Source organism: Schistocerca serialis, chromosome 3 (assembly GCF_023864345.2).
Source record: "Schistocerca serialis cubense isolate TAMUIC-IGC-003099 chromosome 3, iqSchSeri2.2, whole genome shotgun sequence".
Taxonomy (NCBI): domain Eukaryota; kingdom Metazoa; phylum Arthropoda; class Insecta; order Orthoptera; family Acrididae; genus Schistocerca; species Schistocerca serialis.
In genome coordinates, this window is record NC_064640.1 from 89,704,003 (window position 1) to 89,713,095 (window position 9,093).

General features: G+C 40.6%; 1 pseudogene; it reads left to right on the forward strand.

Moving 5' to 3' along the window:
- Positions 1–6,329: 6,329 nt before the first annotated feature.
- On the forward strand, positions 6,330–7,178 carry LOC126470697 (uncharacterized; annotated as a pseudogene).
- The last annotated feature ends 1,915 nt before the right edge of the window (positions 7,179–9,093 follow it).

Consider the following 9,093-nt stretch of genomic DNA (forward strand, 5'->3'; position numbering starts at 1 on the left):
GAAAATCGTTAGGGTGTTCAGTATTCTGAGAGCCACAGTGTCAAGAGTGCACAGAGAATACGAAATTTCAGGCATTATCTCTTATCACGGATAACGCAGTGGCCGACGGCCTTCACTTAACGACTGAGAGCAGCGGTGTTTGCGTAGTTGTCAGTGCTAACAACAAAAAAATCTGCGTGAAATAACCGCAGAAATCAATGTGGGTCGCACGAGGAACATATCCATTAGGATAGTACGCCGAAATTTGGCGTTATGGGCTATGGCCGCAGACGAACGACGCAAGTGCCTTTGCTAACAGCACTACATCGCCAGCAGCGACTCTCCTGGGTTCGTTACTGTTTCAGTTGGATCCTAGACTACTGGAAAACCGTGACCTCGTAAGATGCGTCCCGATTTGAGTCGGTAAGAACTGATATGGGTTTGAAGAAGAATCTGGACAGTTCGAGAGAATGGTTTGGCCACCCAGAACACCCGTCATGAATCCAATCTGTCATTTATGGGACATAATCGAGTAGTCAGTTCGTGCACAAAAACCTGCACTGGCAACACTTTCGCAAGTATGGACGGCTATAGAGACAACATAGCTCACTATTTGTGCAGGGGACTTGCTGTACTACGCCGGTCAAAAGGAGGTTTGAAGCGGTATTAGGATATATCCCATGACTTCTGTTACCTCATTGTACATCCATTCGAATCTGCACACTGCATTCTGCCTTAGTCTACCTCTACAATTCTTACACCCTGGAGGGCCTGAAAATGATGGGTACTGAATCCATTGAAACGTTGCAACAAGACGACGACGGCACTCGGCTGATAACACGAGAAGATTTCACAGCTGAAATACGCCTAGAATGCCTGCAATCACGTATGATAATACTACATACTAACTCCTTCTTAGGTAAATGGAGCAAATCGGTTGGTTATTTTTGCATTTGGTGTAGTCTACGGTGGGATTTATGGGACTTAAACAGGCACCATTAGTTCATGGTCGTTTTCTCTGAAAACCCCGAAATAATTTTTTACTATATTTTCGCCATCACCAGCGAACCAAAACGCAAGGCTTCCAAGAAGGCTATTCACAGCAAATGGCTGAAATATTGACGATGTATTCCTAAGATCCCGATCTCAAACAACGTTGATAATTTTCTTGTTATCTTCACCCGTCTCCAAGATACAGAGATTCAACCCTACTTCTACACATAAAATTCGTTATGAAGCGAAATCTAAATAATTAATAACCGCAGCAAATTGCTTAAATTTTAACGACACGTTCTCTAGGCATTTATCTAGAAGAGCTATCCCCTCGTTTTCAAAAAACTTTTATTCACTGTCAAGGAATACCACAAAAACTTTTTTTTGCTACCAAAACCCAGCCGTGGAATACGAGAGGGCTATGTACAGCAAATGGCTGTAATTTTCACGATGTATTAAGATATCGATCTCGAACAGCTTGGAAATTTTCTTTGTCTTTATCCGTTTCCGAGATGCAGAGGTTTAAAGTTTCCCTATTTGTAAACGTAAAATACGCACGTAAAATCCGGTTTGAGGCGAAAACGTAGTATACAGAGTGACGTAGAACTCACAAATGTGCTGTGAAGTGTCTCCGTTGTCATCTGGTAACACCGTGCTGTAGTACTGAAGCACAAGGAAAAATTTTTTGCACTTAAAATTTGGTATGAGGTGTAAAGTTAGTAGTTTTGCATCATTAAGTTTCACCTAAGTAAAGTATAAAAATCTTACTGACCAGTACATTTCTTTTCATTTGAGTTACGTGCCCTGTTGCAGCAGGGAAAAGAAGGGAGCCAGCGGAAAAATGCTCCTATCGGAGCACAAAAAATGCGAATATGTTTCTGTTTTTTAAAAGAGTATGACTGAAAAAGTAAGTACCAGCTGCTTCATTCTACCTTCTTAAGCACCTTTAAAAATTTTCCAAAAAATTTTGATGTACGATCACATTCCATCTTTTTTATGCTGAGAGAGAAGAAGTGGTAAAGGACGGAAAAGTAATAAACATTGAAAAATAGTAGACAGTGGTTGTGTTGCAGTAAGAGCGAAGGAGATAATGGTAGTGTGAGAGAAAGAGAGACATAGTGACAGTGTAAAATAGTTGACAGTGACAGAACAGTACTAGGAATAGAGAGTACAGTGAAGGCGATAGTCGGGATTAGCCAAGCGGTCAAAGGCGCTGCAATCATGGACTGTGCGGCTGATCCCGGCGGAGGTGCGAGTCCTCCCTCGGGCATGGGTGTGTGTGTTTGTCCTTAGGATAATTTTGGTTAAGTAGTGTGTAAGCTTAGGGACTGATGACCTTAGCAGTTAAGTCCCATAAGATTTCACCCACATTTGAACATTTTTTTTTAAGGTAACAGTGCTAGGGGGAGAGGGGGGGAGGAAGGAATAATGAGAATGAAAAAGTGGAAGTGGGTGAGAGTCAGCGATATTGAGAGACAGAGTATATGACAATGACAAAGAGGAAGAGAGACAGAGAGAGTGACAGTGAGAAGAGACAGCAATAGTAGGGAGGAACGAATGAGACATTAGCAGTAAGAGGGAGACAGTAACAGTAAGAGGATACTTCAATTGTAGAACAGAACGAAGGGAATTGTGGCTGTGACACAGGAGACAATGACAGACAGACACAAAGAGTTAATGACACTGAGTTGGGCTGAATGAGAGTGAGAAAGGGCAACTAGGAGTGGATGGGTATGAGCCATTTACTGCGATGGACTAGTGGGTGTGAGTGAGTTGCAGGTAGGGGAGCTTGTGGGAGTTTGAGATGAGTTTCATATTTAAAAAAGCGCAGTTATATTTGCACAAAAATATTTGTTAAAAATTTTAAAGGTGCTGATGAAGGTTTGAATGAGGCTGCTGGTCCCCGAATTTTCGGTCAGTCTTTTAAATGAACAGGAACATATTCGCATTTTTTCTGCTCCGACAGGAGCATTTCTCTGCTGCTATATAAAAGATCTGGTGGACATTGCGAGCAGCAATCTGCCGCTGTTTGTTGATTACGTTTTGGTGTAAAGGAAGATGTAGTCGTTGAGTGACTGTAGGAGGATACAAGATTACTTTGAGAAACTTTCTAGTTTCTGTGATGAATGGCAGTTAGCTCTCATAGTAGTAATATACAGCATTAGTAGTGTGCTGCTTAACACATTAACACTGCAAAATGTTATGAAATAGAACGATCATGTAAGTATCTTAGTAGGGAAGGTGAGTGGTCGACTTCGGTTTATTGAGAGAATTTTAGGGTTGAGTTGAGTAGTTTGGGAGAAGAGACCGAACAGTTAGGTCATTGGTCTCATTGGATTAGGGAAGGACGGGGAAGGAAGTCGGCCGTGCCCTTTCAAAGGAACCATCCCGGCATTTGGTTGGAGTGAATTAGGGAAATCACTAAAAACCTAAAGCAGGATGGCCGGACGCGGGATTGAACCGTCGTCATCCCGAATGCGAGTCCAGTGTGCTAACCATTGCACCACCTCGCTCGGTGAGACTTTTAGGGAAGTTTGACTCATTTGTAAACGAGATCTCTTATGGGATACTAGTGCGAGCCATTCTTGACTACTACTCGAGTGTTCGGGATCCGCACCAGGTCTGAATAAAGGAAGACATCGAAGCAATTCAGAGGCAGGGCTGCTATATTAGTTACCGGTAGGTTCGAACAACGTGCAAATATTACGGAGAGGCTTCAGGAACTCAAATGTGAATCCCCGGAGGGATGACAACGTTCTTTTCAAGAAACACTATTGAGAAAATTTAGGGAACCGGCACTTAGAAGCCTACTGCAGAACGATTCTACCACCACCGCCGCACATTTCTCTTAAGGTCCACGAAGATATAGAGTAGAGAAATTAGGGCATATAGATAGTAGCTTTTCCCTCACTCTATTTGTGGGTGGACAGGAAAGGAAATGACTAATAGAGGTGCACGGTACCCTCCGCCACGCACCGTATGGTGGCATGCGGAATATGTACGTAGCTGTAGATGTATAAATACTTCGCAAGTGGCACTCCCTACGGGTTTCTTCCCGTTCCATTCAAGTACGAATAAGTGCTTAAACGCCTCTGCGCGCGCTACAGTGAGTCTTATCTTGCCTTTGAGGCCCCTACGGGAGCGATATGTAAGCAGATCCTCACTTAATACTGATTCTTGAAACTTGGTAAGTAGGCTTATACGGGAAAGTTTGCAGTTATCTTCAAGTATCTGCCAGTCTAGATTTCTCAGCATCTCCGTGGCGCTCTCTCACTGGCCAAACAAATCAGTGTCAGAAAAGGAAAGACCCCCATTAAGATAAAATAAATAACAGAAAGTTGCCTTCCGTAAAGTAAACGGAAACAAGCGAAAGAAACTGCGTACCCTTCAATTCCACGCTCTTACAGCCATCGTCTACAGGCCTGTGTCCACAGTCGTGCTAACTAAAATACTGAAAATCGTGAATGCACTCAAAAATCGTGCATATTTTGATACCGTCAAAAAGCTGAGGATTTGTTGCTGTTAGATTACTTAAATTTAATATATGATATGTATACTTCTCAAATTTCGGACGAATGCTTTTCAAATTTCTCTTAACTGTAATTTCTTGAAAGCTACGCTAAAACGATGTACTAAGCATTCATGTAAATAGATTGTTATTACTATTTCACAGTCCACGTCCATTACGAGTAATCAGTTTAGATGGCTGTCATACGGAGGACCCAGTTCAATTCTCGTTACCGCCAGGAAGTGGCGGCTCGCATAAATGCACTGTGGAGCTGCGCTTGACATCATCGCTAACTTTAATAAGGCCTCTTTTAAATTGTTTGTTTATATTTGTACAATATATAGTCCTGAAGCACAGTGTCAGTAATCATCCCCCAGTTTATGAAAGAGAGACGAGAACCTTTGCAAGGAACCGGGCACTTTACAGGTCCAGCGGCGTTGTGTTTGGCTGTTGTGCGCATGCGCATGTAGTGAGCTGTGAGTGACGGGGCACGGTCGCTCCCGCAGAGCCGAAACTGGCCAGGCGTCGCGGTGGAGGGTAGTTTTCTTTTTCTTTTTTTCCCTCTGGATGTGGTGTGGTTAACCCTTTACCACTTTCTTAAACGATGTAATATGTGAAATTAGGTTATTCTCCTGCTCCCAGCTATTCTATTTGACTCCTTTTTCTCTTTCGTTCTTTCGTTTTACAGAACGGACTTTAATCCCCAAGATGAATTCGACTGTAAGTGAACGTCAGTACCTTGAGGTTTCACAGCTGTCTCTCCATGAGTAAGCTACAGCTAAGAAGAGAGCTCGTTCAACACATGATATTCAGATAACTAATCAGACATAAGCAACACGAAGAAGACTATTCGTAGCTTTCATTCTGGGTGGTACCAACTGAAAAGTTGGCTTTGTGGCTGTGAAGTAAAAAATGCACTGATTAGCTTTCCGTGTTTGCGGTTTGGAGGTGATATAACGTGGATAAAAGATGGTTTTAGAAACATAAACGAAATGGAAGGAGAAAGCGAAAAACGTAAGAAGTCAAAGAAGCACAATGATAACGTAGCTTCTGTGTCACTTTTAGCATCCTTAACTATTAGGGAGAAACTTAGCGAGGCATGAAGACTTCCAATCAAAGAGCATAATAAGCACAAAGGTTAAAAATAACAGTGAAATTTTGTCCAAAATAATAAACTGCATTTTCCCTCGTGGAAACTCAAACTCCCTTGCTTGGACAGGATGAAGAAGATGGTTTAGTAAATGTGGACATATGTAGAGGATTAGTAAATTTAGCGTCCATGTAAATTTCACTTTTGAAGAATCATTTAGAAACCAGTGCAGTCTTCAAAGTTGTTTCTGAGACCATTCACAATGACATAGTTGAGTGCCTGCTACAAATATAAAATTAGGAAATAAGAATGGTAATTAGAAAAGCTTGTTCTGTAGCTGTCACGGATGATGACAGACTCCAATTGTCCTTTTTCTACGGTACCCAATGAACTGAGAAATATTTGAGCATTTTCTTCGCGAGGGGGGGGGAGGAAATCAGAGTACTAATGGTACGTCGAGACGTATTTTAGAACAAGTGGACATTATCCTTGAAGGAAATGAATAAAAACTGATACGACAGCTCTGAACTTTGATGGTGCAAATGTCACGAAAGGCAAAAAAAGTAGCAGTTCAAGTAACAATAAAAGCAGTTTATCGTAATACGCATATCATTTACTGCAGTGCACAACAACTTAATTTAATAATGAGAAATGCAGCAAGTATTACACGAAACACAAGACTATTTTTCTCTTATTATTCTGACTATTCCAACATTCTTCTCAATATCACCGCAACATGTGTCCATTTTCAAGAAACATATGGATATCAGCATTCTACATCCACGCTCTACAAGGTGATACTTCAGCACACGGACCATAAACAGAGTTCACGAAAATCTGCAACCTTTAAAAATCTGCCTTACTGAAATTCAGTCAATATCAAATGCAGATCAACCAATGAAGGAGTAACAAAAGTTTTAAAATTACTGATTGATGATAATTTCAAGTTTTGGTAAGAGCTTTCTCATCACATTTTTGCCTTATGTTGAAATAATTTACAACCAAGTGCAATATCAAGAAATTAGTGTGTTTAAAGCTAATTTAAAAACTGTTTTTTTTTAATTAAGAGTCTCAAAATACTGTGAGAATTCTTGATAGACATTCATGACAGAAGTTCAAAAAGTGTGAGACTTTATTTTTGTTGATATAACGGACAGATATTCTTCCACCAAATACTTAGTAACTCCTACATTGTTCAACAAGAAATGCTTCAATAGTTTAAAGAATCAACATCCTACACAAGATATAATGCTCACCACTGATGCAAGTCTCATGGTTGACAAAGAAAGCTTGAAACTGACTTAAAAGTAATGTATTGTGGGTCAGTTATTCATGAATACTGTAAATTAAATGAGCTCCTGAAATTTATCTTGGAAAATGATCTAGCGTTACTCTTAGTGACATTAAGAAACTGTAAAAATCCTCTTGACAGTTTCCATGACTACATCAGAGGCAGAACGCTCCTTCTCGACAATGAAAAGAATAAAAACTTTTCTATGTAGCATCGTGAATTCTGAAAGGCTAAATGCTGTTGCAGTGTTTCCAATGGAGAAAAATTTCCTGAATTGTCATCCAGAGATCAAGAAGATAATTATTGAAATAACTTAAAATTAACTTATAAATGAACTACTTCCGGTCCACCGCACATGCTATAGATACTGTAGTTTTATTCTAGTATCTGTTACCACAACACGAACATCTTCAGGTATCCAACATACAGTGGACATTAAATACAATTGTAATTGTGATACATTGCAATCTTATAGTGTACAAATTATGATCATAGGTTACAATTAAAAACAGGCGTAAGTAGTAACATTATGTGACCGCACAAGTTGGCGTGAAATTCTTACTTACCAGTAACATTCGTTATGGTGTGGTGCAAGAGTTTATCGCATTAGATACGATGTTCGTTCCACAAACCTATAGTGAAGAGATCACCGAAGATGTGGAACATTTCATAAAAACAAAATTAAATAATGCATAGTTACAAAGTAACTTATATATTATTATTCCTTCCACGTGTCCTAAGTTATATGGTCTACAAGGATTAGAAATAAGACAAAATTTATATTTATTCATTTATACGTTAATTAAAAAGCTTAGCACAAATATTTCAATGTACATAAAGTCAGGGAACACTTTCAATCATTTATTGCACAAGAACTAAACATTGTCCAGATTTCATACATATTGCAGTTTGAAAGGAAACTCTGAAAGTTTTTTTTATTTTTTTATTTTACAAACATTCGATATGCGAACCATGAGTGACACGGCAGACGTCAAAACGGTATTCGAATTCCTGCCATACCCGTCCCAGCATAGCATTGTCGACCGTGGCAGTCCCGTATTCTCTCCCGGAGCTCTGCTACATCACGTGGTAGAGGCGGTACATACACCAGATCTTTAATGTGTTCCCACAGAAAAAGGTCACGCGGAGTGAGATCTGGTGATCGGCGAGGCCATTTCATGAAGCAGCTGTCCGCTTCTGTAGCACGGCCGAGCCATCGATGCGGCAGCTCCTTGTTCAGATACCCACGAAATTCACCATGAAAATGGTGTGAAGCCCCATCCTGCTGAAAGATGAACGGAGAGTCCAATTGCATTTGAGGCATCACCCATTGCTGCAACATGTCCAAGAAGGAAAATCCAGTGACAGTCTCTCGGCGAAGAAGAATGGCCCGTACAGTTTTCGACGTGACAAGGCATAAAAAAATATTTACTTTTGGGGAATTATGTTCAAATTCATCGTGTTCGTGTGGATGCTTTGTACCCCAGATTCGACAATTATGCCTGTTTACTTTCCCATTAATGTGAAAAGTGGCTTCGTCGCTAAAAATTAAGAGATCAACAGTGCCATCCCCATCCTTATTCAATTGTTGAAACGGCGAACATAACTCAAAACGCTTGTCTTTGCCATCGTCATTGAGCTTCTGCACTAGCTCCAATTTGAATGGTTTCATAGACAGCTTCTGTCGCAGGACTTTCCACACTGTCATTGGAGCCATTTGGAGTTCACGGGATGCACGACGCACCGATTTCTTTGGACTCCTTATGAATGTCTCTCGCACGCGCTCCACATTCACTTCACTCAGACTGGGACGTCCGCTTCTCTTTACCGGGCACAAGCAACTCGTCGTAACGAATTTGGTGTGCCAGTGGTAAATGGACTTCCTTATTGGTGGATTCTTACCTTACTTCGTTCTAAACATCCGTTGAACAGCTGTAGCACACTCGTTTTTGTCGAACTCCAATACACAGAAAGCTCGCTCCGCACCTGAACTCGACATGTTTGCGACTAGCACTGACTATCGGCAAATTACCAAACTACGCTGTGCCAATATACATGAAAAAAAACTTTCAGGGTTCTCTTCAAAATGACAATGTATGGTATCTGTACAATGTTTGGTTCTTGTGCAATAAAGAATAGAAAGTGTTCCCGAACTTTATGTACACCCTGTACATAAGATAACTGAAAAACTACGCAGCCAAGTATCCTTAACAACAAAAACAGTTTACAAGG